This window comes from Mustela nivalis, assembly GCF_964662115.1.
Source record: "Mustela nivalis genome assembly, chromosome: 14".
Classification (NCBI taxonomy): Eukaryota; Metazoa; Chordata; class Mammalia; order Carnivora; family Mustelidae; genus Mustela; species Mustela nivalis.
Genome location: NC_139033.1, coordinates 1,580,780 through 1,608,006, shown reverse-complemented (window position 1 = coordinate 1,608,006; position 27,227 = coordinate 1,580,780). Strand labels below are relative to the sequence as shown.

The 27,227-nt window shown below is 50.4% G+C and overlaps 1 protein-coding gene and 1 long non-coding RNA gene across 6 annotated transcripts in view; one reads left to right on the top strand and one right to left on the bottom strand.

Annotated features, from left to right (window-relative positions):
• Window positions 1-2,282: 2,282 nt before the first annotated feature.
• LOC309848480 lies at window positions 2,283-7,433 on the bottom strand. 3 transcript variants are annotated; one of them, XR_014303066.1, is made up of 3 exons: window positions 7,253-7,433; window positions 3,861-3,984; window positions 2,283-3,627 (listed from the first exon to the last, which is right to left on the bottom strand). It is a non-coding gene; the product is annotated as an uncharacterized lncRNA (long non-coding RNA). The 3 variants fall into 3 exon arrangements; XR_014303067.1 differs by having other exon boundaries at window positions 3,865-3,984; XR_014303068.1 differs by having other exon boundaries at window positions 3,879-3,984.
• A 176-nt stretch (window positions 7,434-7,609) lies between these two features.
• Window positions 7,610-27,227, top strand: part of WSCD2 (WSC domain containing 2) — a 116,493-nt gene continuing 96,875 nt past the window's right edge. Inside the window, exon 1 of one of the 3 annotated variants that reach the window (XM_082700103.1) lies at window positions 7,610-8,025. The gene's annotated coding sequence lies outside the window, so the exon portion shown is untranslated. Of the gene's footprint in view, window positions 8,026-9,955; window positions 10,031-27,227 lie in introns of those variants that run through there. The other 2 variants (XM_082700104.1, XM_082700102.1) reach the window with 2 other exon arrangements.

Here is a 27,227-nt window from a genome sequence, read left to right as displayed (position 1 = left end):
CCTAGGGCTGCTAGATTGAATGAGATCATCTTTGCCCAAAGGCTCAGAGCTGGGTCCTTGGAGGGGACAGGGCTGGACCGCTGCTGGGACCAGATGGCCTTACCTTTCTGGCGCCTATGCAGATTCTGGAAGAGCTCCTTTGGCTCCTCTTGCAGAATGGAAACCCCGGGGTGGCACAGGCCTCTCTCTGCGCTCCGCTCACAATTAGGGCTCCAGGAGAAGAGTCCACCTGGTGGGTATTTTGGCTGGGGTGTGTGGTGTCTCCATGGCAGTTTGACCATTATCTGGGGCATCTGATCCCAGGAAACTGCCAAATCAGATAATTTGCCTGTCTCTCTGGATCAGATGTCCTAAGTAATGGCCCTTGTCTCCACCTGGCTGGGTCCTCAGTAGACAATCCCCCCTTTCAGTGAGCCTGAAACGAAAGCTGGTTTCAGCTGGTACCGTTCAAGGTCAAGGCTTCGGAGAAGTTGCTAACTGAGAGGCCCACAATTGCCCTCTATATCATATGACTCCATCCGTGATGTCGCATAAACAATCAGTAACTAATAGTGGTTAAAATACTGCAATTGGCAAGTTTTTTTTATATTAAACAATATTTTAATTGAAGTGTAATATATGGCCATAAATGTAAAAGCTATAAGAGTATAGCTTATGCATTCTCACGAAGAACACATCCTGGGAACCAAGACCCAGACCAACCAACGCAACACTATCCATTCCCGGATGGCCCCCCCAGCCCACTTCCAACCTCTCACTGAAGCACAACCACTACTCTGACATCTAGCCTCCTGGTTAGTTTTGCCAGTGCTGAACTTCATGTAAATATCAGCAAGTAAAAGCTTTGGGTCTGGTTTGTTTCATCCACACTGTTTGGGACATTCGTCTGTGTGGTCCTGATAGCAGTAGTGTGTTCATTCTCTGCCGGAGAGTATTATCCTGCAGAAAGAGTGCAACGCTGTCCATTCCTCCATGGATGGACATTTGTGTTGTCTCCAGTTTGGGGCTATTAACAAACAGTGCATTTGAATTTGTGTATTTATGTGAAGATATATGCCTCTGTGTGTTAGGCATCAGATTTTTTACTAAAAAAATATAAAATAGGGGGCAACTGGGTGGCTCAGTGGTTTGGGCCTCTGCCTTTGGCTTGGGTCATGATCTCAGGGTCCTGGGGTGGAGCCCCGAATCAGGCTCTCTGCTCAGTGGGGAGCCTGCTTCCCCCTTTCTTTCTGCCTGCCTCTCTGCCTACTTGTGATATCTCTGTGACAAATAAATAATTAAAATATTAAAAAATATAGTTATATAAAATAGAAAGGGATGCCCTTGTGACATTATTCTTCTCCATCTCTTTCATGGTGACATAAATAGGCCTTGGGATTAGGAAGCCACATTAAAACCTGTCCGGGTACCTCTAGGACCTGTGTCCCTGTTTTAGTAGGTCCCCATGTGACCATTGTTGGCTCCCTAGAAGGAAGTGAGGTTTTGAGGGAAGCACTTTGGAACAGAGACCTGCTCAGCACCTTACCCAGAGGGGGGTCCTCTGCACACCTCCCATCCTCAGTGCTGCCTCCCATGCCCCCCATGACCTCAGACAACTTCCCAACCTCTCAAGTCTTGGGGTGTCATCTGTGAAGACAGGTTAGAAGTGGTTGATCTTGGGTGTGCATGGCTGACTCAGTCGGTGCAGCATGTGACTCTTGATCTCAGGGTTTTAAGTTCAAGCCCCATGTTGGGTGTAGAGATTACTTAACAATAAAATCTTTTTTAAAATGGCTGATCTTCTTGGATGTCTCCAGTTTTCAAATAATTTGAAACTAACTGCTATTGATAATTAATTATGATATGAATAGTTACCATTTGTTGAATACTTCCACTGCTTTAAGCAATTTACACCCATGATGTCACTTAATTCTTCCAAGATTTATTATCCCTATTGTAATGTTGAGGAAACCGAAGCTCAGAGATTAAATCCCTTGTTCGAGACACATAGCAAATATCTGAATGGAGATAGGAATTAGGCCTTCACTCTCAAGAGCTAGCTTGGGTTTTTTTTCTTTAATAAAATATTTCAGGCATACAGGGGCACCTAGGTGACTCAGTGGGTTAAGCCTCTGCCTTCAGCTCAGGTCATGATGTCAGGGTCCTGGGATCAAGCCCATTTGGGGCTGCTCCGCAGGGAGCCTGCTCCTTCCCCCCACCCCCTGCCTGCCTCCTCACCTACTTGTGATCTCTCCATCAAATAAATAAAATCTTAAAAAATAATAAAAATAAAAAATAAAATAAAATATTTCAGGCATACAATAGAAAATCCAAAAAACAATAAAACTATGTATCCACCAAACGGCATCAGAAGTAGAACATTAAAGACACAATGAAAGTGCTCTGGGATCTTTGCTGCCCCCTTTCTCCCCCCACAGCCATAAACTCTCTCCTGAACTTGGTATTCACAGTTTCTCTGCTTTTACTGTACATGTAGGTGCTCATAAAAATATACTGAATTGTCTTCCATAGTTCTGAATTTTATTAACTAGTATTATGTATGTGTCCTTTTGCAATTAGCTTATTTATTATCTTGCAGCCAGCTTTTTGGCTTTTTTACTCAATGCTCTAATTTCTGAGATTTATCCAAGCTGATGCATAGAGTTCTAGTTCATTACTTTTCACGGCCGTGTGGTACCTTCCCTTTAAGAATATACTGGAATTGGTCCCTCTGTTCTCTCGCTTGTTGGGCATTTGGATTCTTTCTGGCGTTCTGCCATTAAAAGGTACTGCAGTACACATTCTTCTACTTTTACATACCTTTGCCTCTTTTACTGAATTTTTAATGAGTGAACTCTCCGGATCACACCAGATTTTCTTTTCACCTGTATATATCTGTGGCAATACTGGACAGTTTTATTAATTCATTCATTTCTTTCAGAGCACCTGTGCTCTAGACCGAATGTGTCCCTCCAGAATTCGTACATTAAAACCTCACCCCTAAGGTGATAGTAGGAGGAGGTGAGGCCTTGGGAAGGTGAATAGGTTACCTGGGTGGAAGTCCTATGAATAGGATCCTTGCCCTTACAAATGAGACCCAAAGAGAAATCCCTCAGCCCCGTCCACCCTAAGAGGACACAGCAAGAAAATGGCTGTCTGCAAACCAGGAGGTGCGCTCTCACCAGACACCGAATCCATTGGCACCTTGGTCTTGCATTTCCCGGCCCCCTATACTGTGGGAAATAAATTTCCGTTGCTTATAGACCACCCAGTCTTCAGTGTTTTTGTTACAGAAGCCCAAGCAGACTAACACAGCCTACTGTGTGCAGAGCGCTGTCTTGAGTGAGTGCCAGGGACAGAGGAATGGTTGAAAGACACAGCCCTTGGACTCTGGGATTCTGCATGGCAGACCAGCCCCCATCAGACGGGTGGGGCTGGGGCGGGGCGGGGGGTGTGTGTGTGGGGGGGAAATCACAGGAGGATTCTGAATGGAGGGGCTGGGGAGCAGAGAGAGATTCCTGGCAGACTCCTTTGGCTCAGGTCATGAGCTGGGACTCCCCACACCAAGCCCCAGTGTTGGGCTTCCGGCTTCTCAGGGAGCCTGCTTCTCCCTCTCGCTCTGATGCTCCCCCTGCTTGTGTTCTCTCTCTGTCAAATAAAAAAAATAAACGACATTAAAAAAGAAAAAGAAAACTACCATCAAAGGGGAGTTAGTTACCACCCAACACAGCTCACTCACTACTCTAACACTCTTTCCATTTATACCAGCTACTCAGGAAATTACAGCAAATACTATTTTTAGACGCTGTGGTTCAAAGACAGGGATGTACTGGTTGGTGACTTGTTCTACTAACGTAGCTTGGAGTTGTTATGTCACTTACTCACAGAAGCTCTCTTACATCATTGTTTTGGTCTTTATAATTGATTTCAAAGATGGCTTTGTTTCTTCACTCTCCTCCGTGAGTCCTGCAGCAGACTTGGGCCAAGAAACAGTAAGATTCTGTGCTGAAATAGCGAGAGCAGAGAGAGGAAGAGGCTCAGAAACCTGATACCCAAAAGAGGGCCAGGCCAAGGACCCGCTCAGAGCAGGACCTTAGCAAAAATTAGTTTGTCCAATGTCTCATTCTGCCCAAACTGACTGTGTGGTTTAGACAAAAATCCTAAAACTTTACTCCTTACTTTTTTTTTTTTAAGATTTTATGTATTTATTTCAGGACACCTAGGTGTCTCAGTTGGTTAAGCCGCTGCCTTCGGCTCAGGTCATGATCCCAAGGTCCTGGAATCGAGTCCCGCATCGGGCTCCTTGCTCGGCAGGGAGCCTGCTTCTCTCTCTGCCTCTGCCTGCTTGTGTGCTCTCTCTCTCTCTCTCTGACAAATAAGTAAATAAAATCTTTTAAAAAATTTTTATTTATTTGACAGATCACAAGTAGGCAGAGGGGCAGGCAGAGAGAGGGGGAAGCAGGCTCCCTGGTCAGCAGTGAGCCCAATCCCAGGGCCTTGAGATCATGACCTGAGCTGAAGGCAGAGGCTTAACCCACTGAGCCACCCAGGAGCCCCTACTCCTTACTCTTTATAGCGAATCTCAATCTCTTGGTTTCAAAGACCAGCAAGGGGGTTACACAGTGTTTGGATGGTGCCCTGGCAACCCCAAGAATTAGGCATGGGAAGAAAAAGCAGAATCAGCCCCCTCCCTCCACATGGTGGACATTATATGGGGGAAAACAATCCTGTCTCCAGAGCCCCCAGTTTCCACGGCTACAGAATGTCACGATGCTCTGTTGTACTGCTTGTATGGTGATGCCTGTGATGACTCTAACATCACAGCTGTGTATTTATACATGGTTCTACCCTCAAGGTGTTTTCCAATCCATAATTTTCCCAACAACCCTAGGAAGTAGGCAGGGAAAACATTATTCATCCTTTTGTGGCTGATGAAGTGGACTCGAAAGGGGGAGTAACCAATGCAGGACACTTGCCTAACATTTGAATTTCACCTGCTTGAGTCCCAGCCTGGGGCTTTTTCCATTTCTCCATGAGCCCAATGCCTATGCCTGAGGGGGCGTTGGGGATTGGCGTTGGCTGCTGGAGATTAATAGCTCTGTTCTCAGATCCCCAGCACCTTGCAGGGGGCTCCATAGCCAGGTGTCAGTCCCTAGATCACTCAGATCACTCCCAGGAGGAGGTTTGTTCCCCAGACAGAGCAAGAGGGTTCTGAGCTGGGGAGGGACGAGGAGGACATGGGAAAGGTACCATTTGGAATTGTGCTGGTGATTGGGCCTCAGGGGCCAGAAGAGCTGGCATTTAACCCAACCTCTACTGTGAGCTTACTATGTACCCTCGGACAGAGGATTTCATCTCTCTGGGCCTCAGTTTCCCCATCTCTCAATGGACCAAGTCCTAATACCGATCACCTGAAGTTGTTGTTAGGAATTAATGGGAATTGTGTCTGCATTTTGCAAGGACTCAACAGTTGTTGACAATCAGTATTAGTGTTATTCAGATCACTTCTCCTCGCTAATGAAAAGCAATAGCTGCTATGAGTTGAGTATTTACTGGTCTTCGTCTTGTGTAAGCCTCACGACTCCAGAGGGTTGGTGTTCTTTCTGCCCCATGTTATAGATGTGAAACAGAGACTCAGAGAGGTGACAGCTGCTTGAGACAGAGCACAGATTTGAACCCAGATTGCTTGCACCTTTAAGCCGTAGCACTGCCTCTGTCCTCCTGGGGTCTTCACTCTGGGAATGCTTTGTTCCTGATGGGGTTGGGCAGCCTGGAAGGTGTGTGTGACATCTGTAGTCTCTGTACTCCAGGCAAAGGAATGATTTGGTCTTCTAAAAGACACAGGAACAGTGGGAGAAGGGAAAGCATCAGAGCAGAGTTTGTCCAATGGTAACTGGGTGAAATGCACAAGTCCCCAACCTGGTAGGGTTTCTATTGGACTAGTGGTAGGGTAACTGTCATCTGGGATTGTTGAAGCTGGGGGCAGCTGGGGGTCCAGCCTCAGCAAGGGGTTCATGAATTGCATCTGCCAGACCCCTCCTATCTCCTGATTGGAATGGTGTGCTTGGGATTATTCGCTTTATGCGAACTGCCTTTACATGTGGGTATAGAAAAAAGAGTGGGGGAACTACATCAAGATCTTCATCATTACCTCTGGATGGTAGGAATAGGGTTGATTTGCTTTCCTTCCTATATTTTAGTATTTTCTGAAATACCTACATTAGACCAGAATTAATTTTATAATTGGAAATACAACATGTTCTAATTAAAGAAATGCAGATGCAAATTCTGGTTGCTAGCCTCAACAAAGGTTGGCCCACATTAGGGCTTCTCCTTCAATCCCCAGCTTAACAGTACTGGTTTGGGAGTCAGAAGGTCCTGGGGTCCAGCTCCAATCCTCTGTAAGCATGCTAACTTGGGTGAACTTAACATCCTGGGGTGCCAAATCTCTCATCTGCGAAGGGGAGTTGAAACAAGTTGCCTCGGGAGGCCTGGGTGGCTCAGCGGGTTAATCCTCTGGCTTCAGCTCAGGTCATGATCTAGCCCCACATCGGGCTCTCTGCATAGCAGGGAGTCTGCTTTCCCCTCTCTCTCTGCCTGCCTCTCTGCCTACTTGTGATCTCTCTCTCTGTTACATGAAGAAATAAAAAAATCTTAAAAAAAGAAAAGAAAAGAAACAAGTTGCCTCTTAGGGTTGTTTCCATAACTTAATGAGGTGATGTGTTTGGAACTACCCTGGCCAGGTGCCTGGCATTTAGGAGACTGGCTCCATGGTGGTTCTCTTGAGAGCAGCTCCCTTTCCAGAGATTTGCAGGAGGTCCTTTGAAGGTGAGCCACATCGATCATCCCCCACTTTACAGATGAGGCTACTACAAGAGGTTCAGAGGGGGTGCTGAGACCCAAGGTCACACAGCGCAGAGGGAAATCTTCTGCAACAGGCTCAGAGAGGGTAAATGACTAGCCCAGGGTCACACAGCTTAAACCTATTTCCTGTTAAAAAGAACAAAGTAAACACTAACAAACCAAACCGCCCTTTTCAGGGTGTTTACTCTGCAAGGTAACCTGCTAACCCAGCACAGCAGCACAGCAGCACAGCAGCAGCAGCAGTAGCAGCAGAAGCAGCCAATCCTTTGCCATTTATCGAGCACTTCCTTAATGCCCGCCGCATGGCACTTTGCATCACTAATCCGCTCCGTTAATTCTCTACCCGACTCCCCAGAGCCGGGCCGCGAGCCCATTTTAGAGATGAGCAAAGCGAGGCCGGGAGGCCTACCTGGCGGCGAGTGGCCTGGCTCCGCGGACGGCTGCAGGAGGGCCAGGTGGCACGTAAGGAGTTAAGCGGGGGCAGCGCTGTGGCTCCGCGCGAGGAGCGCGCCCGGTTGAGGCGCGCTGCTGGCGGCGGCGGCGCGGGGAGCTCGGGCGGGAGACGGGAAGTCCGGGCAGCGAGCGAGGCAGCGCGCGAGGCGGCGAGCGCGAGGCAAGGCGGCCGGAGCCCGGCGCCCAGCCGCCGCCCGCGCCCGCCGCGCCCCGGCCTCGCCATCCCCCGGCTGGGTGGCCGCGCGCGCGCGGGGCCTCGTCGCGGCGCGGGGCACCCGCAGTGCCGCCCGCCCGCCCGCCAGCCCGCCCGGGCGCCAGGCTCGCGGGAACCGGGCTTCCACTTCGCGCCGCCGCCCGCCTCCCCGGCTCGCCGGCTGGCGTCGCCACCGCCTCCTCGTCCCCGGCCGCCGCTGTCGCCGCTGCTGCAATCCAGAACGCACACTCTTGCACTTTCCCGCTGGCCGCGCGCAGGGTGGCCCCCTGCGCCAGCCCCGAAAAGCAGCCCCCCCCCACCCCCGCCCCGGACCCGGCCCGGAGCAGGCTTGGTGGCGAGAAAGGCGATCCCGAGTCGGCTTTGCTGGATGCCACTGCAGCGGCTGGCAGCGGGGAAGGCGCCCACGGAGCGGGCGCGCCGAGGGGGACGCGCGAGTCACCGAGGGAGACCCCGGCGCCTGCTGGGCTCCGCTGGCAGAGTTTGCAAGTGGCCGAGACCCCCCCCCTCAGGTAAGGGTCGAGGCGGCAGGGCCGGGTAGAAGGGCTCCGGAGGGGGAGCGGGGCGGCCGAGCTTCCGCCAAACGATTCCTACCCCCAATCGGGGCTTCCAGGTCCAGCCGCTTCCCCGCAGGCTGGGGGCTCAACACCCGGAGCCGGGTGAGGAAGGAACCCGGAGTGGTGACAGCCCAGCGCCCGGGTAAATGACAAACTTTCTCTCCTCTGGCAGAGGGTGGGACGTTCAGGCTCATCCATGCGTCCTTCCTGCGGGCAATCCCGCTGGGTCCCCAAAGGCAGGCACTCGAGGCTTCTCAGGCTGAGCCGGGCCGGGGGTGGGGGGTGGGGTGTTTGGAGGCAGTAGGCCCCTTTAATTGAATTGATGAATTTCCCCATATTCGGCCTGTTCACAGTTCGGGAGAGAAAGAGACGGTCCTATTTTCAAGTTGGCTTCAGGAGGTGCTTGTCGTGGTGGTGCTGGGGTGCATGCGGCTTCCAGGGCTGCCCAGGGGAAGGGCTGTGTGCTTTGCAGCCTTGCTTCTGCCCATTCCCGCCGGTGTGTGTGTGTGTGTGTGTGTGTGTGTGTGTGTGTGTGTGTGTGTCAGGAGGGGGAGAGAGAAATGAGGCCTGGCCCCCTCTCCCAGACCTCCTGGATCCAAGCTCTTCCCGCAGCCCCAAGTGGCATCACAGGGGTCCACTCAGCTCCTTGGCAGAGACGCTAGGAGAGGTGGGGATCATCTCCCATTACCTGCAGCTCCTGAGATGAGCCAAAGATTTGGGGAAGTTACCTGGGCCGCTGAATAAGAGCATTCAGAGCCTGGGGAGGGATGAACTTTGTGCGGTAAAGGGGCTGGAATGGACAGCTGGATAGAGGCTCGCACTGTCCTCATCTGCAGCTTGGGCTGTCGGTAGTCCCCACACTCTCCAGGTCCCTAGAGGCTCTGCAGAGCCCAAACATAGAACTCATGAGTTTGGCCAGATTTCTCTCCCTCCTAATGAAAAGCCTGCTCCCAAAAGGCCACCTGGTCTCTGAGGACCATTTGGGAGCCATCCCTGTGGTCACAGACTCCTAGATGTATGGGGCTTTCTTGCAGGGGATACAGCCTAGAGTTGGGGCCATCTGGATGGACAAGTTGGTCAGGAAGGCATGTAGTGGAAATGCCTCTGACCATGACCTGAAGGTTAGAAATAATCCGCTGGTCCTACTTGGGCTGGGCATTTGCCTCTGGGGAATAATACATTGCTGTGTGGTTCTGGGACGGTTCTCGAGTGATGAGGTAGGAGTCTCAGGACCTTCTGCCCTTGCTTAGGATTCTGACCTGGGGCCTAGCTAGGAGCTGCTTCCCTCTACTGCTGAGACTGGAGGTCAGAGGCTGGCGCTTGATGTCCTGGGGAAACCTCATCTCTGGGTCGGAAGACTGAGCGTCAAGCCTTCTGTCAATGTGCTATGTGACTTGGGCAAATTGCTAGACCTCTCTGGGCTCTAGTTGCTCCTTCTGCAAAATGAAGAGGTTTCATGTGTCTTCAGAGGTCCCAGTTCAGACACTCTAATGCCCTGAGTGATCATCACAGAGATTTTCAGAATCCCGTAGTACAGTTGAATGTTTCGAGGGCATGGGCGGGCCTCTGTTAAGATGCGGAGTTCACAGTTCTTGTTAGGAAGAGTGTTGGGGGGGCAGGGGGCTGGTGCTTGGAAAGTGGTTATGGTACAATCTGGTGAAGACTGGGTCTCCTCCGACACGGGTATGCAGGAGTGGGGCTGTCTGTTTCCAGCGAGTGTGTGGGAGCCTGTGGGGGCTGTTTTCCCCAGGGAGGCTCTCTCCTGTCCCATCTGAGCACCAGGTGATCCTGGCTGGGAGGCAGGGCCCTTGTTCTCTCCAATCAACTGACACCTGAAGTCCCCGCCCCCTCGATGCTTCCTCCATAAAAGCTCTGCTGGGCCAGCAGCTCTAGAGAGGAGCTCAGGGCAGGCAGGGAGGGCTGGAGGCGCCCAGCTGCCACGTCGCCATGACAACAGAAGGTGGAGGTAAGCTGTCTCCATGGCTTCAACTTCACGGCAGTGTAGGGACCCAGGACCGAGAAGTTCAGTATGTCTGGGCGTCGGGCACCCAGGCTGCTGAGGCTGTTGGAGCAGGCAGAGCTGCTGTTGGCAGTTGGAGGGGGCAGAGCTGCTGTTCCTGAGGAACAGCTGTGCTGGGGAAAGTGCCCTGTGCTGCACATGTGCGTGTGTGTGTGTGTGTGTGTGTGTGTGTGTGTGTTTGGGGTAAGGAAGAGGGTTTGCCAGGATGGTGGGGAAAGGCAGTAGATTTTGGTCCATCTTATTTATTTTTGAGTGGTTCTGAGGCTTGGGACCTCTGGGTCCTCTCCCAAAACCAGGGTTCACCCCGAGTCCATGGTGAAGGGGCAGACCATATCTGGTTTGAGGTAGAGTGCAGGCAGTTGGAGGTGGGACAGAAGCAGTTTGGCCAGGTGCTGGCTCATCTGTGGCCTGACTTTGGGTATTCAGAAAATGAACGGTTTGCTGTCTCGGTAGAGTAGGTTGTGAGTGTGTGCAGGTGGATGTGTGTAAATGAGTGCATTCTCATGCAGGTCCGTGCACACATGTTCAGAGGAGTCTGACTTACATAAAAATCGCACGCGTGTGTGCACACATGTGAATAGGGTCAGTCTGGGTATGCACTTGTGAGACTGCTTGTGGATTTTTGAGTGTGTGCTTGTGTGTTTTCAGGGGAATGTGTGCGTCGGTGAGTCAGAGCAAGTGGATATGAGCTTGGATACGAGCTTGTGCGTGTCCAGCGGTTGTATCTGTGAGTTGGATGTGTGTCTGTGTCAGGGAGGCACACAGCTGCTCGGCTCCACCCATGTGTCTGGGGGGCTCCGCGTGGCACATCCTGTATTGGAGAGGCTGGGCAGGCCTGTCTGGGCGCCTGCTTTGGCAGCTGTGTGGGTGTGTGTGAGTGCCTGCATGCGTGTGCAATACGGTGAGCGTGAACTTGTGGTATGTGCTTCCAGCCTATTTGTTTTTCAGCATCCCTTTGTATCTCTCTGTGCCCATGTTGCACACTCCCTTGTCTCTGTGTCTGTGCGGGGACCTGTTTGTAACCTTTGTGGGTGTCTCTGTGTCACTGCGTGTATTTGGGGGGCGTATACCTGTGTGTATGACGTGTTGAACTTTCTGGGCACCTCTGTGTATGTACCTGTGTCTCCGGTTGTGCGTGCCTGTGTGTAGCTTTGCACACTTGATTGTATCTCTTGGTGCGTGTTTCTGAGTGTTAGTATCCAGTGTGTTGGGTTGCTGTGCACACTGGAGTGTGTCTCCACGTGCGTATGTCTCTGATTATGTGGGGGGGGTTGCAGTGTGACATTAGTGCATGTCTCCTGTGTGTGAGTTTCTGAGCGTGTGCACCTGTGCGTGTGTGTGTGCACACCTGCGGTGTATTGGCCTATCTATGGGACAGAATGACTTCTGTGAATGTGTGTGTGTGTGTGTCTGAGTGTCCGTGGAGGTGCAAGACTGGTGGGGGGTTGTAAGCTGAGAACATCCCACCAGAAAACCTCTCTGACTCTTTAAAACCACTCCTTGCCCCATGCCTGGGGTCAGGATGGTGTTCAGGCTGTGCACTCACCAAGGGCTGACTCGGTGATTTGTGCCAGCTACGAGCAGCTTGTTGTGCATCTTTCCAAGTGCCTTTGCTCTGAAGCTCAGGGACCCCCTGCCCCTGGCTCCCTCGGCCCCCACAGCACTGCAAGCCTCTCTCGCCAAAAGCCTGCATGCGGGACAGTTGTCAAACATGCTCGCAGATGTTAAGAGTGCAGGTGTAATTTTAGGCAGAAGGTCTGAAAATAGGCAGCCTAGGATGCACTGAACATCCCGCCAGCAGTGCTTCTAATTAGGAACAACTTGTTTTCCTTAAATAAACAAATCAAGTGAGGAAAGAAATTGCCCGAGATTAATGGCTCCCCGGAGCAGGTCCAGATGTTGGGAAGTTGGGGACGGGGTCCCCCAGGACTGCAAGTGTTAGCACTCAGGGTCTCTTCTACATTTTGACCAAATGCTGATGAGGCCAAGGGGCTGAAGAGGAACCTGGTGAGGAGGGCAGGGCTGGTGGGGGGGGGGTGCTTTCCAAGGTGTGGCTGGTGTTTTGCTATTGGGATGGAGCTATCCCTGGCCCTGCTTCCTCCCTCCTCCCTGCACCCCTGCCCTTCACTGTGGGACTTGGCATTTTTCTCACTCAAGGGGTCGGGGGTGGTTTAGGCCCCTGGCGGTTTGGCCCCATGACGGGCTTTGGTCTTTAGTAGAAGACGGAAGTGACCTCAGGTACGTTCCAAGCTTAGGTCTCAAGGGGCTCCTGCCATGGCTAGGGGAAGAGCCCCCTCAGCCTGGCCCCAGAATGAACAGGCATCCAACTACGCTGAGCTTGAACTTCAATAAAGAGCATAGCTCAGCCAAGCCCCCACCAGTTGCAGGGTTAGTGAGAGAGAAATGCTTCTTTTTTTTGAGAGAGAAATGCTTCTTACTGTGTGTTCCGGAGAAACTTTTCTGGTTGTTTGTTATGCACCATTACTGTGCTTCTAGCTAGCCGACGCATTTACCAGCCTGTGCATTTCCTCCCGTGTGGCCTGGGTGCTCATTCAGAGCTGGAGAGTGAGCACCTGTGCTTCCTCAGCATGGATATCCCCTGTCCCCTCCTTGCTTTCTGCTCATCCCGACAGCAGCAGTGATGATGATGATAATGTGTGAATGTTTTTGGAGGGCTTACCGAACTCCATGCCTCCATGCCTCGTGGCCCAAACTCCAGCAGTTCTGTTACTATCTTCTGTTTAACCTGGGAGGCTTGGAGAGGCGAGCTGGCTGGTCCTTTCACACAGCCCAGAAGAGGCCTAGCTGAGGTTTGTGCCCCAATCACCTGATGACAGGGACCATTTTTTCAACTATGATGTCCTATTGCCTCTCCAGTGCCACAGGCCTGTTTTACAGAACGAACGGCATAGCATATATTTGGCATTCTCAGCTTATCTCCCCTGGAGTTTGGATAGGCAGGGATGAATCATGTCATAGATGTGGGAAATGTCTGTCTAGATGAAGGGATGATTCATTCATTCATTCATTCGTTCATTCATGGGCATACTCATTCAAATCAATGATCGGCATTTGCTCAGAACCTTCTAAGTATTATACTGTGTTAGGTGCTGAAGATACCGACGGGAGAGACCCCAGTTCTGTCCTCAGGAGCTTACAGTTTGGAGAGGAAGGAGGAGGCAGATTAGACTGGGATCTACTCCAGTCTTGGCCTCTTCCTGGGAGTGGCTTCATCTGTCTCTGGCTCTTAGAGGATCACAGGAGGTCACGCTGACCAAGCTCTTCACACGGTGCCTGGCACCCAGGAAGCCACGATAAACAGTAGCCCGTTCTTCCTCCTCTTCTTTCTCTTCCTCCTCCTCCCTGTGGAGGAGACAGTTGAATGTTGGAGCCAGAGCAATGCTGAGATGGAAGAAAGCAGGGCTCACAGGATCGCAGATAGAGTGATCACCATCCTGTTTTGTCTAAAACTGTGAGATTTCTCAGAATGCAGGATTTAGTGCTAAAACCAGGAAAGTCCCATATGCAAACCAGGAAAAGTTAATTACCTTAGTCCTACAGGAGGTGTCAGACCCCACTTGGGATGACTTAGAACAGGGATTGGTAAATGGTGGCCCACAAGCCGAGTCTAGTCTACTGCCTGCTTTTACAAATAAAATTTTATTGCAACACAAGCACAGCCATTCGTGTATGTATCATGACTGCTTTCCAATTCTCACTGCAGAGGTGAGTAGTTGTGACAGAGCCCATATGGCCTGCATAGCCTACAATATTTACTATCAGATCCTTTACAGAAAAAAATTGCTGACTTCTGAGCTAAAAAGCCAGCCAGGGTCCTGGGCTTTGGCCAAGAGTGATGAGGCGAGAAGTTCGTGCACTTGGCTGAACCACTGTGGGTCAGGTGATGCCTGAGGCTTCCCTCCAGGGGGTCAGGGAGAGGGTAGCCCCTTTGGAGACTTTATAACTTTGTGAGCTAGGGGAATTCTTGGTTGGGGTGATGTAGACCCAGAGAAAGGAAGGGACATCCCAAGGCCATTCAGCTAGTGGGAAAGCGGATGGCTGGGGTCTTGATACCTAGAAATCTAAGAGGACAGCTGTATGCCCCTCTAGAGGGGAAGTGAGGGATCTGGGTCCCCACTCTGCCACCCACTGACATTGTGGCCTTGAGTAAGTCTCTTTCCCTCTCCCGCTAATGATGGCAAGCATGGGTCTGGGGGCAAGGCTGCACACTGGGTGGGCCTGGATTACTGCGGATGACCAAGGAGTACCCCAGTGGGACAGTGAAATGCAGAAAATGCCCGTGGGACTGGGGCTGTGAGCACTGGGCTCTGGCTTTTCAGAGTCAGTCCCTGAACCTCCAGGAAGCTGGGGCCACATGACATTGGCCATGATGAACCCAGTAGAAGCATCTGGAGATGGCAGACTCCTTGGGTTTCTCTGTCTCTTGAACTGTCCCTAAGGTGAGCCCTACTGCATTAAGAGAGCCTGGGTAAATCCCCCACAAAGTGCCTGTTGACAAGGCACTGGCCTGGGTTCTTTATAGTTTAAATGCCCATGTCTCAGATGAGGAGAAAATTTAGAATCTCTAGAGCAATCAGACTGTTAGGTCTATCACTGTGATGACTGCAGGCCCTTCTTGGGAACTCAACTACATGTAAATCAGAACAGGAAGGTCGTCCCATTTAATGGTTGCACTGTCCGCATCAGAAAAGAGCCAACATTTCTTCTCACTCAGAGCCCATTTACTCTTAGTTTGCACAAGCTTAGCAGCCTGACTTCTCCAGGCTTGTAGCCCTTAGGGGGAGCAAATCGGACATGTGTGGGATGGTAGAGGAAGCAGAGAGACTGCAGCCAGGAACAGCAGCTGACAGCCTGAGAACGAGGCTACAGATGACAAGATTCTCAGCATGAGCACAAGGGGCCCCTGGCTGCCTCAGGTGGTGGAATGTGGCAACTTTGATCTTGGGGTCATAGGTTCAAGTCCCACCTTAGGGATAGAGATTGCTTAACAAATAAAGTCTTTAAGCATGGAAATAAAAGAATCACAGCCCAGGGGGGAGTTTAGAAGAGGGGTCAAATCCCCCCCCCCCATCCCATTAGCTACTGCTCGTCTCAATATTACAGAACCGTGCAACCCATTATAGAACCCTGTAATGCCCTGTAATGCAGTATTCTAGAACAGCAACAATGTTGGCTTGTGTGATGGCACGAAGAACGGGTGAACCTCATTCATTAGGCAGGGTGAAGGGTCAACAGTAATTCATTGGATAAAATATTTCTATTCCATGGTTAAACTGATACACTTTTCTGTGTCTGATGCTTCAGGGGTTCGAAAATTCACTTATGTGGAACTCGTTTCTGACAGTGTTGAATAAGTGACCTATTTTCCTGCCCCTAGAAGAGTATCTGGCACATGGTAGGCACTCAGGAAATAAACATTGTTTGCAAACAGGCACATCTGGGATCAGAGGCCAGACACTTCACAACAGCTAGTGGTCCCATCTCTGGGATCAGTGTTCTCATCTGTAAAATGGGAACACCTGCAGATGAGCTAAAGTTGGTGCCGAAAATCAAAGGCCCTCTTTCTGTGCTTGGTGTCTGGCTTGTGATGTTTGCCTTGTATGTGTCATCGAAGAGCCAGCCACCTGCAGAAACCCGGCTGGCAGGAGCACTGAGATGCAGGGCTCTGGCTGTCAGGTGGCTGGCGTGCAGGAAGGCCCACCAGGACAGGACATCGCGATGGACTTCAGTGATGAGCCAGGCTCATAGATGCCACAGCCTCCAAGGAGTACAGCAGTGTCTTTATACATGTCCGGTAGCCTATCTAACTCTGGTCCAACTCAGGAGTGGGGACCAAGACCGTGGTCTGCACAGGTGAGCAGTCTTGTGTCCAGATCTCATCTCTGTCCCTCACAAGCTGAGGGATCGTCGGCAAGTTGTTTGAGCTCATAATGCGTCCATTTACCCATGTGCTAAACAGGAACAGTGATGCTTGCCACGATGGATTGTTAAGGAGGACTCAGTGAAATAATGCCCAACATATAAGTGAGTCACAGTGATAATCACCTCACCCAGAAGACAGGTTATTTTCTTGAATGGGCATAACTTAGATTCCTTCTAGCATTGAAGTGTCCATAGGCTTCTGCTCAGGACCAGTAGGGAGATGAGTATGCCAATTTCTGCATCTACCTCAAACTAGCTGGGACATCTCTGGAAGGCTTTCTTTTTGAACTTGAGCTTTCTCTTCCATTCAAAAGCATACGTGGGCATCCATTCTTTATCCAACATACCTTTATTAGGTGCCTACCTCATATGAGCTTCCAGGTTCTGTGTTCAGCCAAGCCGAGCACCTCAGGGAGGTGATTCCAACTGACAAGCCATCCAACAGAAAGGAAGAAAGGCAGAAGGAAGTAAGGGAAGGAAGAGAAGGAAAAGAAAGAAAAAACATCTAGAGGGTCACAGCCTAGAGTAGCAAAACTGGGATTTGAACATCGGTCCAACCCTAGAGCCCATGCTCTGTTCTCTGCACAGCATGGTCTCATGCCTAGGGTGCCACACACAGCAGAAGGTGAATGTGCAAGCTGATTTTGAGACAAGATGAGAAAGTATTGGAGACAAGAGTCTCCCATTTAAATGGGAGAGTATTTGAGACAAGATGGGAGAGTATACTGCTTTGGACGCAGTAAAGGAAGTGCAGGTGTTGAGAGAACCCATGGCATGCTGATACCATGCCCTCCCATCCACTGAGGCTCATCCATTTGTTTGCCAGCAAATTTTTATTGAGCACTTACTATGTGCAAACCCCGTGAAGACCATGGAGAAAAACAAACAAACAAACAAACAAACAACAAAAAACAAGATGGTTTCCTGCATATAATTACAACTCCAAGTAACTGCCAGAAGGGGAAGTGTCTGATACTGGGAGGGCACAAGTTAGGGCATTTGAAAAGAAGGCTGCATCGAGACAGAGAAAATGATCTGGTATCTGAAGGATGAGCAGGATTGACCAGGTGAAGAATGGGAAGAAAGGGGAAGTAGCATGTGCAAAGTCCCTGGGGTGTGAAGGAGAGTGGTATGAACCAATGAAACGGACACTAGGGCTTTTAGTGTGTGTTTTGGGGGGCTGGTACATGATGGTACATGATGAAGGTGGACAATTCTCAGGGCCTTGTGGGCCCCATATACATTCTGCTTTTTATCCTTCCGGCAGTGGAACACCTTGTAAAGATTTTAAGCACAGAGAGTGAAATGATTCCATTAAACCCTGGTCAGAGCAACAAGATAAAACCCTGCACCCCCACATGAGGTGGGAGCCCATTGAAATCCCAACAAAAGGGAGCTGAGCGGACAGCAGCGATTTCAGGATTTCAGCCTCATTATGCAAAACACACAGCTTTCTAGGGGAGAGGTGAGCTTTGGAAAAAAGAGTCAACAAATTAGTTTTTTAATCTGCTTTAAGTTGCTGAAATGCCCTGTCTTCCTTCCATTGTCACCTGATGGCCTGTGGGCTATTTTAACTTTTTTTAGAGAAATTTTTTTTAATTAAAGGATTTTTTTTTTCTTTTTGAAAAACAAATCTCAGCCGTGTTTTGATAAGATAGAATTAAAAATGGCACTGGGGAAATGCCACGGAAAGCTTTGATTTTTCTCCTTATGGCATCTGAACTGATTTAAGTAATAATGATATCTTTCATCTCGGTGCAGCCTCCCTTCCTCCCTTCCTGGCTCCCCAGCACACCACAATGTACCAGCAGCTCTGAACATGTGGTGTTCCTAAAAACCCCCAACTTTCAGCTCCTAGAGGCACAGGGACTGCTCAGTAAGAGACCTCTAAGATTTCTGAACCGATTGCTTTAGGTTTAGGGCAAATCTCAGATTCATATGCTACCAATTCATAGCTGTGTGGCTTTGGGTCATTTACTTCAGTCCCCTTAGCCTCCAGTAACTTATGTAAAATGGAAACTAATAATGGTATTTATATTCATCAGGATTCTTGTGTTTGTCAAAGACAGAAAACCCAACTTAAATATCATTACGCTCTTATTCTCGGACATAAAGGGAATATATTGCTTCATGTAACTAGCATCCTACCTTCAGGTGTGGCTGGATCCAGGCACTCGACAGTGTTACTGCTCACTCACTCTCTTCCTTCCTTCCTCCCAGTTTTTTGACTCTCCTTTTCTCTGTGTGGGCTTTCTATTCAGACTGGCTCTGGTTATCTTCTTCTGAGCACAAATGCCCATTAGTAGCTCCAGGTTTCCTTTTTTTTTTTTTTAATTTTTTAAATTTACTTTTAAAGATCTTACCTATCTGATAGAGAGCATAAGCAAGGGGAGCAGAGGGCAGAAAGAAAGGGAGAAGCAGCCTCCCTGCTGAGTGGAGAGCCCAATGACATGGGCTCAATCCCAGGACTTGGGGAGCATGACCTGAGTCTAAGGCAGATACTTAACCGACTGAGCCATCCAGGCGCCCCTGTAGCGCCATGTTACCATTGTGCCAGCTGCAAGACCAGCTCCAGTAAGGGCTGGAAGTGAGCCTTGGTGCCTCCTGGAACCAGTCATCATGGCTCCACTCTTAAGTCACATGACCCTTGGAGCCTTGTGGCAGGTGACTACTCTTCGCTGCTTCCTAAACCCTGAAGACCCACAGTGGGTGAAAAGTGGGTCCTCAAAGGAAATCAGGACCCAGTTAACTGAAGAAGGGCGAATGCCAGTCAGACTAACATGACTTCCTGGCAGCCTGTCTAGTCCTTACCAGCAGGACGAGGCTGACATGAGATCAAATGTGCCAGGTGGGGTTTCTGCTAGCTCTTCTCAGCGCTGCCACGGTGATGGTCATTACTGACGTGCTGATAACAGGCCAGGCTGGAGCTCTGCGAGTAGTTAGGGTGATGGGAGACACCCCTAACCAGAATCCTCAGCCTGGACACCCTGGTGACCGCTGTGAGCCTTGGACCTGTTACTCCCCTTCCAGCGATGGCTGCTGAAAGCCATTGCCTTGTTCCTTACCCAGCAAACCCCACCGCACACATCACTTCCCCAGCTAAAAGCTGCGATGACTCAAAGGGGCAGGGAGGGGTTGAATATCCAGACCCCTCCAGGGGTAGGTGAGTCCCACAGGAGGGAGACAGAGCACAGGGACTGCACTGAACCCGAGACCAGGTGCCTTGTCTACAGGGGCTCCTGCTTCTAGTCCCTGCCCACCATCGCTGAGGAGTGCTGAGCCCTGGGTGGCAACGTCTCTTGATTATTTCTTCTAAGAGGTTTCCAAGGTCTGATGCAAAATTCGCCTGATTGTAAATGTTGGCCACAAATTTGGGTGATTTTAAAGCACACGACAGACCAACCAAGCTTGTCTGTGGGTTCATTCGGACCAATGTTGTAAAGCCGGGTGTCGCCAGGGAGGGGGACACGGAGCCTTTCTTGCAAATACTGTAGAGTGCTTGCGTTGTGGATGACCTCAAAAGACACAGCGGCCCATTGTTCTAGAAACCTGGGTCATGTGCAGTGTTTTTCAGCATCCCCTCGGATGGCCACAGGAGGAACTTTTCCCCCTGAGCTGCACCATTTTTAACAGGCTCTGTGGATTGGATGGACTTCGGTGAGAACGACCATTTAGAAGGAGTTCATTCTGCTGCCTGAGATTATTAACGTTCTCTGATTTCCTCCTTCACATTATTGATTTCCTGGTATAAAACTTTCTCTGCAGAGGCTGAGAAGGTAATTCAGTGGCCATTCCTCCAGGTGAAGGAGGATTCAGTCTTGGCTCCCACCCTCTGCTGTGTGCTGAGGGCAGGTTACTGTACCTCTCTGAGTCTTAGTGTTCTCATTGCCAACACGGGGGTCCTTGGAGCTCCTGCTTCCTAAGGAGGTGTGGGGCGCAGAGTAGGTACTCAGCAAAGCTTAGCTTCTCCTGTATAGCTGCAGCCCCAGCAGCCTGGGGAGATGGTTGGATTCTTTCTGCGTATCAAGCACCCACTCTGTGCCAGGACCCCTTTGCCATGGAGTTTAGACCCAGCTTTCTGGGCCTTTTTTCTTTAACTCCTTTTTAAAAATTTTTTTAGTATTTTCTGGGGCACCTGGGTGGCTCAGTGGGTTAAAGCCTCTGTGTTAGGCTCAGGTCATGATCTTGGGGTCCTGAGATGGAGCCCTGCATTGGGCTCTCTGCTCAGTGGGGAGCCTGCTTCCCTTCCTCTCTCTCTGCCTGCCTCTCTGCCTACTTGTGATCTCCGTGTCAAATAAATAAAATCATTAAAAAACTTTTTTAAAGATTTTATTTATTTTAGAGAGAGTATGTGTGAGTGGGGGCGTGGGACAGAGGAAAAGGGGAGAATCTCCAGCAGGCTTCCCACTGAGCCCAGAACCTGATGCAGGGCTTGATTTTACGACCCTGAGCTCATGACCTGAACTGAAACCAAGAGTCAGGCACTTAGCCAATGGAGCCACCCAGGTGCCGCAGTGAGAGAGAACTGTAAGCAGACTCTATGCCCAGTACAGGGCCCCATGTGGGACTTGACCTCACAACCCTGAGATCATGACCTGAGCCAAAATCAAGTGCCTGACACTTAACCGACTGAGCCACCCAGGCACCCCTCCCTAGCTCCTTAAACTCACCTTGTTCCCTTCTACCTCTGGGCCTTTGCACACACTATGCCAGCTGCCCAGCATGCTTTTCCCTCTCTGTTTCTACCCTTCTCCACCTGGAGAACCGCAAGTCCTCCTTTGGTTCTTGGCTGAAACCTTACTTCTGAGAATTCCTCTGGGGTACCCTTAGACCAGGTCAGATCTCCCCTGCCATGAGCTCTCCAAACTCCAGATCAGTTCCTTAGGGCTTGGGATTACAGCGCTGTGTGACGATTTAACTAGCCTGTGTCGCCTCTACCCTGCTGTCTGCTCTGGATGAGAGTGGGAGGGGGGTGGTCAGGAAGGTATTGAGCTCCCTTTCTGTGTTCACACTCCAAGCCTGCCACTTGCGGCAGCAAAAGGTTGGGGCTATTAACTGAAATGTAAAAAGGAGGGCTGAGGATTCTCATACGCAGCTGGACTTGGGGGGAGAGCATGAATTAGCACAACTGCTTTGGTAAACCACCTGGCGGTATTTACTGCTGTGGCTTGAGACCGTCTCCAAGCTGCTCATCCCCTTTGAGATACAGACTCAACAATAATCAGGATGTGTGTATGTATTGTCTACTTCTTCAACTGCTATGACAAATATATGACTACATGTATGTAATAATGTGTATATTTATATAATAATATAATAGTGAAAAAAACAAAAGCTACCCAGCTGTCCTTTCTGGTGGACTGGACCAGTAAAAGGAAGTTCCATCGCCCCACAGAATAACACACAGCAGTAGAAAGGTTGAAAGTAGAAAGAAAGTGCAGCTACAGGCCTCAGAAGGATGGATCACATACACACATAATAATACCAAGCAAACAAGGCAGACATACAAGATCCTATAGTATATAATCCCCATTATAAAAACTTGAAATAGAAACTAAACGTGAGTGTGGAGGGATGCCTGCTCCCTTAGGTCAAAGCATAAAGAAAAGCGAGGAAAAAATGGCCACAGTTGTCAGGGTGGCAGTTCCCTTGGGTGGTGAGGGAGCACAGAAGGGGCTTCTGGGGTGCCGGCCACATTCTGTGTCTTGCCCTGGAAGGTATGTGTTCATTGTGCAACAGTTCACTAAATGGTTCATCTTTGTTTTCTGCTGTTAATGTGAGTCATGGGTCCCATGGACAGATCCCCTGTGTCTGTCCTAACTTGGAGGGGTCCCCACCCAAAACCTACCACTTTGGCTCTCATGCACAGAGAACCTCCCCTCCCCCCCATCTTCTTTTAAGCCTCTCTTTCCAGTGCAATGAATTGCTTCTGGTGTGCAGTGCACCCCTGTCTGAGGGCTGCAGATCTCCAAGGGCAGGAACAACCCGAACAGCTTTTGTCTTGGCACTGAGGCCGCTTGGCCAGAAGACATGATTAGCCCCTTTTTTAGAGTGTGATAAGGATGGAGTGTTGATTGCCCCAGAAAAAGGAAAAAAACAAAACACGAAAGAAAGAGTGAAATAAAACCTGCAAAGCATTTTCGAGTTTCTAGTTTTGCAGGCCACCACCGAAAGACTGGGAGATCAGCTGTCCTGGATGGAGGGTCAGATAACAGGGCCGGGCCGCATGAGAATGAGGACCTGGGGCCCTGAGGTGGGGAGGCTGAGTGCTGCCCAGGGTGGGCTGGCCTCTAGGTCCACAAGAATTAGGTCTCTGGACTTGCTGTCCTGGCTCTTTGCCTGTGACTTTTGGCCCCCACTTTCTGTGCAGGCAGGAGGGTGGGCCTGGATTCTGACCTTGAATCTTGGCCCTGGCTGGAAGAGCAGAAACTCTATGATTTTTATAGGACCTTGGAGCTCAGATCAGAGTGAAATGGGGTCAGGGAGTTTGAGAAGCCTGGCTGTGGTTTTGGATTATTAAATCCAATGGTTTTGGATTATTAAATCCTTGATCATGAACTTCATCCATCCATTTAGGAAACACAGGTAGATTTCCTGCTTGCGATTCTGTCAACAAACATGAATTGAGCTTACCTTGGGCTAGACTCTACAAAGCATCAGGTTACAGTTGGAGTGACCAACTGTCTTTGGTTTGTCTGGGATTTTCCATTTTAGCCCTCAGGCTAAGTACCTAGGGGACCCCTCAGTCCTAGGCAAACCTGGCTGGTTGGCCCACTCTCACAGAGCTCACAGCCAGGTAGAGGAGGCAGGAATTACAAACCATGAGATGAGCATTTCAGTGGAGGAAGCACAGGGCGGTGTGAAAGCCCTGAGGAGGCCCCTCGCCCAGCAGATAATGTCCAGGAAGGCTTCTTGGAGGAGGTGGCATCTAAACTAAGGCCTTCAAGAGGAACAGTGTCAGGCAGGAGTAAAGGGGGGAGGGTGATGGGTTCCTGACAGGTGAGAGAGGCAAGAGCCTGGTTGTTGTTGTTGTTGTTCAGGGGTACTGGGTGGTGGTGAGAAGGGTTGGGGGAGAGGCAAGGGGACCTGGAGGGCTCATGTCATGGTAGGACCTTTTGGCTCAGTGTTGGCACCTACTGGGCATTTGGAAACCCTATTGGGGGGATAGAGAAATGAACTGGAGGCACCAAGTTTAATATTTAAAGATTGTCCTAGGGATGCCTGGGTGTCTCAATCGGTTAAGCATCTGACTCTTGATTTTAGCTTAGGTCATGATCTCAGGGATGTGAGATCCAGCTCCATGTTGGGCTCTGTGCTCAGTGTGTAGCCTGTTCCGGATTGTCTCACTCGCTTTGTCCATCTGCTCCTGCCCATTCTGCCCCCAACCCCAGCTTGTTCTCTCTCTTTAAAAAAAAAAAAAAAAAAAGAATTGTCTTGGCCCATGTTGAGAAAGGGAGGAGATAGGCTGGGGGGAAGAGTTAAGAAAGAATTAAGAATGGATATAAAGAGACCACTGGGTAGGACTGCTTATTAATCCTTCCAGATTAATCCTTCAGGCTCAAAGCCTCATCTCTGGCTGCTAGCTTCCTCTCCTGCTCAGCGAAGTATCATCAGTATATCCAGCTGCTTCTCACCTCCTCCATCCCCATCCTGGCATCCCCAGCCCAGGTCCCCTTTTTTCTCCATAGCTCTTCCCACCTTCCAATCTACCATGTAATCTACGTAGTTATTTTCTTTACTCTCTGCTGCTTCCCCCTCCAAGAATAGCGTTTCTCAACCTCGAGCTATTGGCATTTTGGACTGGATAATTCGTCGTGGAAGGGAGCTGTCCTGTAAGTTGATGGATGCAGGAGCTCCCCTCCCCAGGTGCTGTTAATCTAAGGCACATCTGCAGATGTAGGAGGATGTCCCCAGGAGAGGAAGGGGGCAGGATCGCCCCCAGTGGAGGATTGTGGCACTGCAACGTCAGGGTCCTTCACTGTTGTCTCCCCAGTGCCTGAAAGGCCAAAGCCTGCCTCCCATTGGGGGTCCCTGGCAAGGGCCGGAAGAATGAATGGAGTGGGAGGTGCTGGCTTGAGCCAGTAGGGAAGAGAGGGATTTGGTGCCATTGTGTTTGCTACAGTGAAAATGGAGATCTTCTTCATAATCCTCTCTAGGGCTTTCATCCTACAACAGAGGAGAGGGTCAGAAAGGTTAAGCAATGGGAGTAAAAATCTCAGTCGTTAAGAAACCAAATTGAGAGTTTTTCCAGGCATCCCATACCCTCATAGAACAACGACTGCCATTATGGAGCATTTGCTACTGGCCAGCCGGTGTGCCGTGGTTGGATCCCCTTGTTAAAGCCTCCAACGACCTCATCCTGTTTTTACCAATGGGACTCTGAGGATCAGAGAGGTAGAATGAATTGCCCAGAGTTACACAGCCTGGGTGGAAGGGGCCTGTCTGACTCCAGAGTCTAAGGCTGACTTCTATGTGGGAAACAAAGAGGCACAACCTCTCCCCACCCCACCCCAGATAATTGCATCACCCCAGAGAGTCTTTCCTTTGCCTTTTGTCTGCTGAGGGCAGATGATCAAAGGGCTCCCACTGACACATTAATTATCAAGGCCGCAGAGACTCTGTAAAATTCACAAGGCCCTCAGTCTTGAGAAACCTCCTGCTCCTTAACCTTGACCTCAAGCCTAGCCCAGTGGCTGGGGTGGGGACCTGGGCCGATTGGGGCTGGGGGTTTACAGCATTCCTGCATGTGAGGTCAAGTCAGCAAGCCCCTGAGCAAATAGAGTCTTTTATTTCTTTCTAGCCGAAGATAGTGGACCCAATGTTAGCTTAAGTCACCACTGGGTTGGAAGTGGATTGTAGCTATGGCATTGTGGGGGTTTTTTGGTTTTGTTTTGTTAAATTCCCTTACATTTTCTCTCTTCCTCCCTCCCTCTCTTTGGAAGCTTTCCCAGGGGGCCTGGAGTGGAAGCTTGTAATAGGCACCAGTATTGCCTGAACTTCAGCCAGGAGGCCCCCAAGCCGTGTTCATAGCCCATTTTACAGATGGGGAAGCTGAGACCCAGACTTCCTGGGAGACAAATGGGTGCCCTCTGGAAGCCAAAGGTTGTTTACGTTCCTCTTTGTGTAGCCCCAGCCTGACAGTGTTTCCATGACATAGCCTCCCTCTTTGGCTGTACACTCCTTATGTGGAATGTCTGTGAACAGTATTTATTAATCACTTACTATGTGCCAGGCACTGTCCTCAGCCTTTTACGTGGGTAGTGACTGCGGCCCAGCGTGCTCTGGGCAGACCTCCCTGGGCTTCGGAAGAAAAGCCCCTTTGTTGGAGCCATGGACCAGCCTCCCAGTGTAGCCGCTGGAAGTTAGCCATGTGGACCTCCGTCCCTGCCTTTCAGACCCTTCTTTGACCTGAGTTCAAGGGTCAGCTGTACACATAATATAAAGTTGGCCATTTTTAAGTATATGGTTCAGTGGTGTTAAAACAGTTGACATCGAACAATTCTGAAGTTACTGGTGCTGAGCCCCTTGTCATTGAAAATCTGTGTATAACTTGACTCCCCCCATAAACGTAACTACCAATAGTCTGCAGTTGAATGGCAGCCTTTTATTTTTTCAAAAAAATTATTTTTTAATTAATTTTTAAAGATTTTTTTATTTGTTAATTTGACAGAGATCACCAGTAGGCAGAGAGGCAGGCGGGGAGGTGGGTGGGAAGCTTGCTCCCTGCTGAACAGAGAGCCTGATGTGGGGTTTGATCCCAGGAGCCTGGGACCATGACCCGAGCCAAAGGCAGAGGCTTTAACCAACCGAGCCACCAAGGCTCCCCTAAAAAAATTTATTTTAGAGAGTGTAGGGAGAGGAGCAGAGGGAGAAGGTACAAGCAGACTCCACAATGAGCACAGGGCCAGATGCAGGGCCCCATCCCATGACCCCAAGTTCATGACCTGAGCCAAGATCAAGAGTTGGAAGTTCAACAGACTGAGTCCCCCAGGTGCCCCCGTTGACTGGAAGTCTTACCCACAACATAAATAGCCATGTTAATACATACTTTGTATGTTATATATAATCTCCTATAATCTAACAATAAAGTAAGAGGAAAGAAATTGTGATTAAGGAAATCCTCGGGAAGAGCAAATACATTTATATACCATATCATAGTTATTGAAAAAAATCCCAGGCACCTCCCAGAATGCCTTGCAGCCAAGGGCACCCCCATAAATAGTGACCACATGTACCCAGGAACTCCTCCAAAGTGCTCCCTGGAACTAATCCTGTCTCCACCCTAATCTCTGGGAGTTTGGGAGATGGAAACCTACTCCACGGGCTAATGGCCCATTAACTGCTTCCCTTCAGCCAGATAACGCTGCTCTTCTTTTCTAGAAGTTTCGTGTGCCTCCCCTGAGCTCCAGCCAGCTTTCTGGCGGTGGCCTTCTCGCCATCCCCGTCCTCCCCCAGCCCGCACCGGGGCCAGACTGGGAGGGCAGCTCCGTGATAAGAGCGCCACCGATCCCCTTTCAGCACTGCCCTCCTTGGACCCATCTCAAGGTGGCCAGGGGCTTCAGTTTCCCGTCACAAGGAGGGCATTTAGCCGGACTCGCCTCTCCGGGGACTTCTCAGAGGCAGAAACTGGAGGAATAGCGGGGACGAGAAAGCAAAGAAACAGAAGCCAGCACAACTGGCCATTCCGAAGGCCATGCGCTGGCAGAATGAGGCCCTGCCAGGTCAGATTTCAGAGATTTTTTGAGGAAGTGCCTCTGCGTGGCTTGTGTTCCCCAGTGGTGGGCTGATAGGGCACAGTGCCCAGGGGAGGACAGAGTCAGAGGCCCCATTCAGACAAGCCGAGGCAAGGGTCCAGCCTGAGCGGGGCAGCATGGGGGCCAGGAGAACAAGGGCTCTGTGTTCCTGGGCACGGGGCTGGAAAGCACATGCCCCCGGCTCTAGCCCCGCACTGGATGCAATCAGAAATCCATGATGTGGCTGGGCGGCACCAGGGCCATGTGACCTTGCTGTGAGCAGAGTTTCTTCGGTGAGCTGCATTTGGGATGAGTTCTGTCCGCCTCTCCGTGGCCAGGCCGGCTCTGGGATAGAAGGAGCCAGGTCCATCCCAGGAACCTGATGGGGAGAGCTTGGGTTTTCTTGCCCCGGAGACACTGAAGAGCCCAGGGAAGGGGTTGCAAACCCAATGCCATCAGGGGCCAGG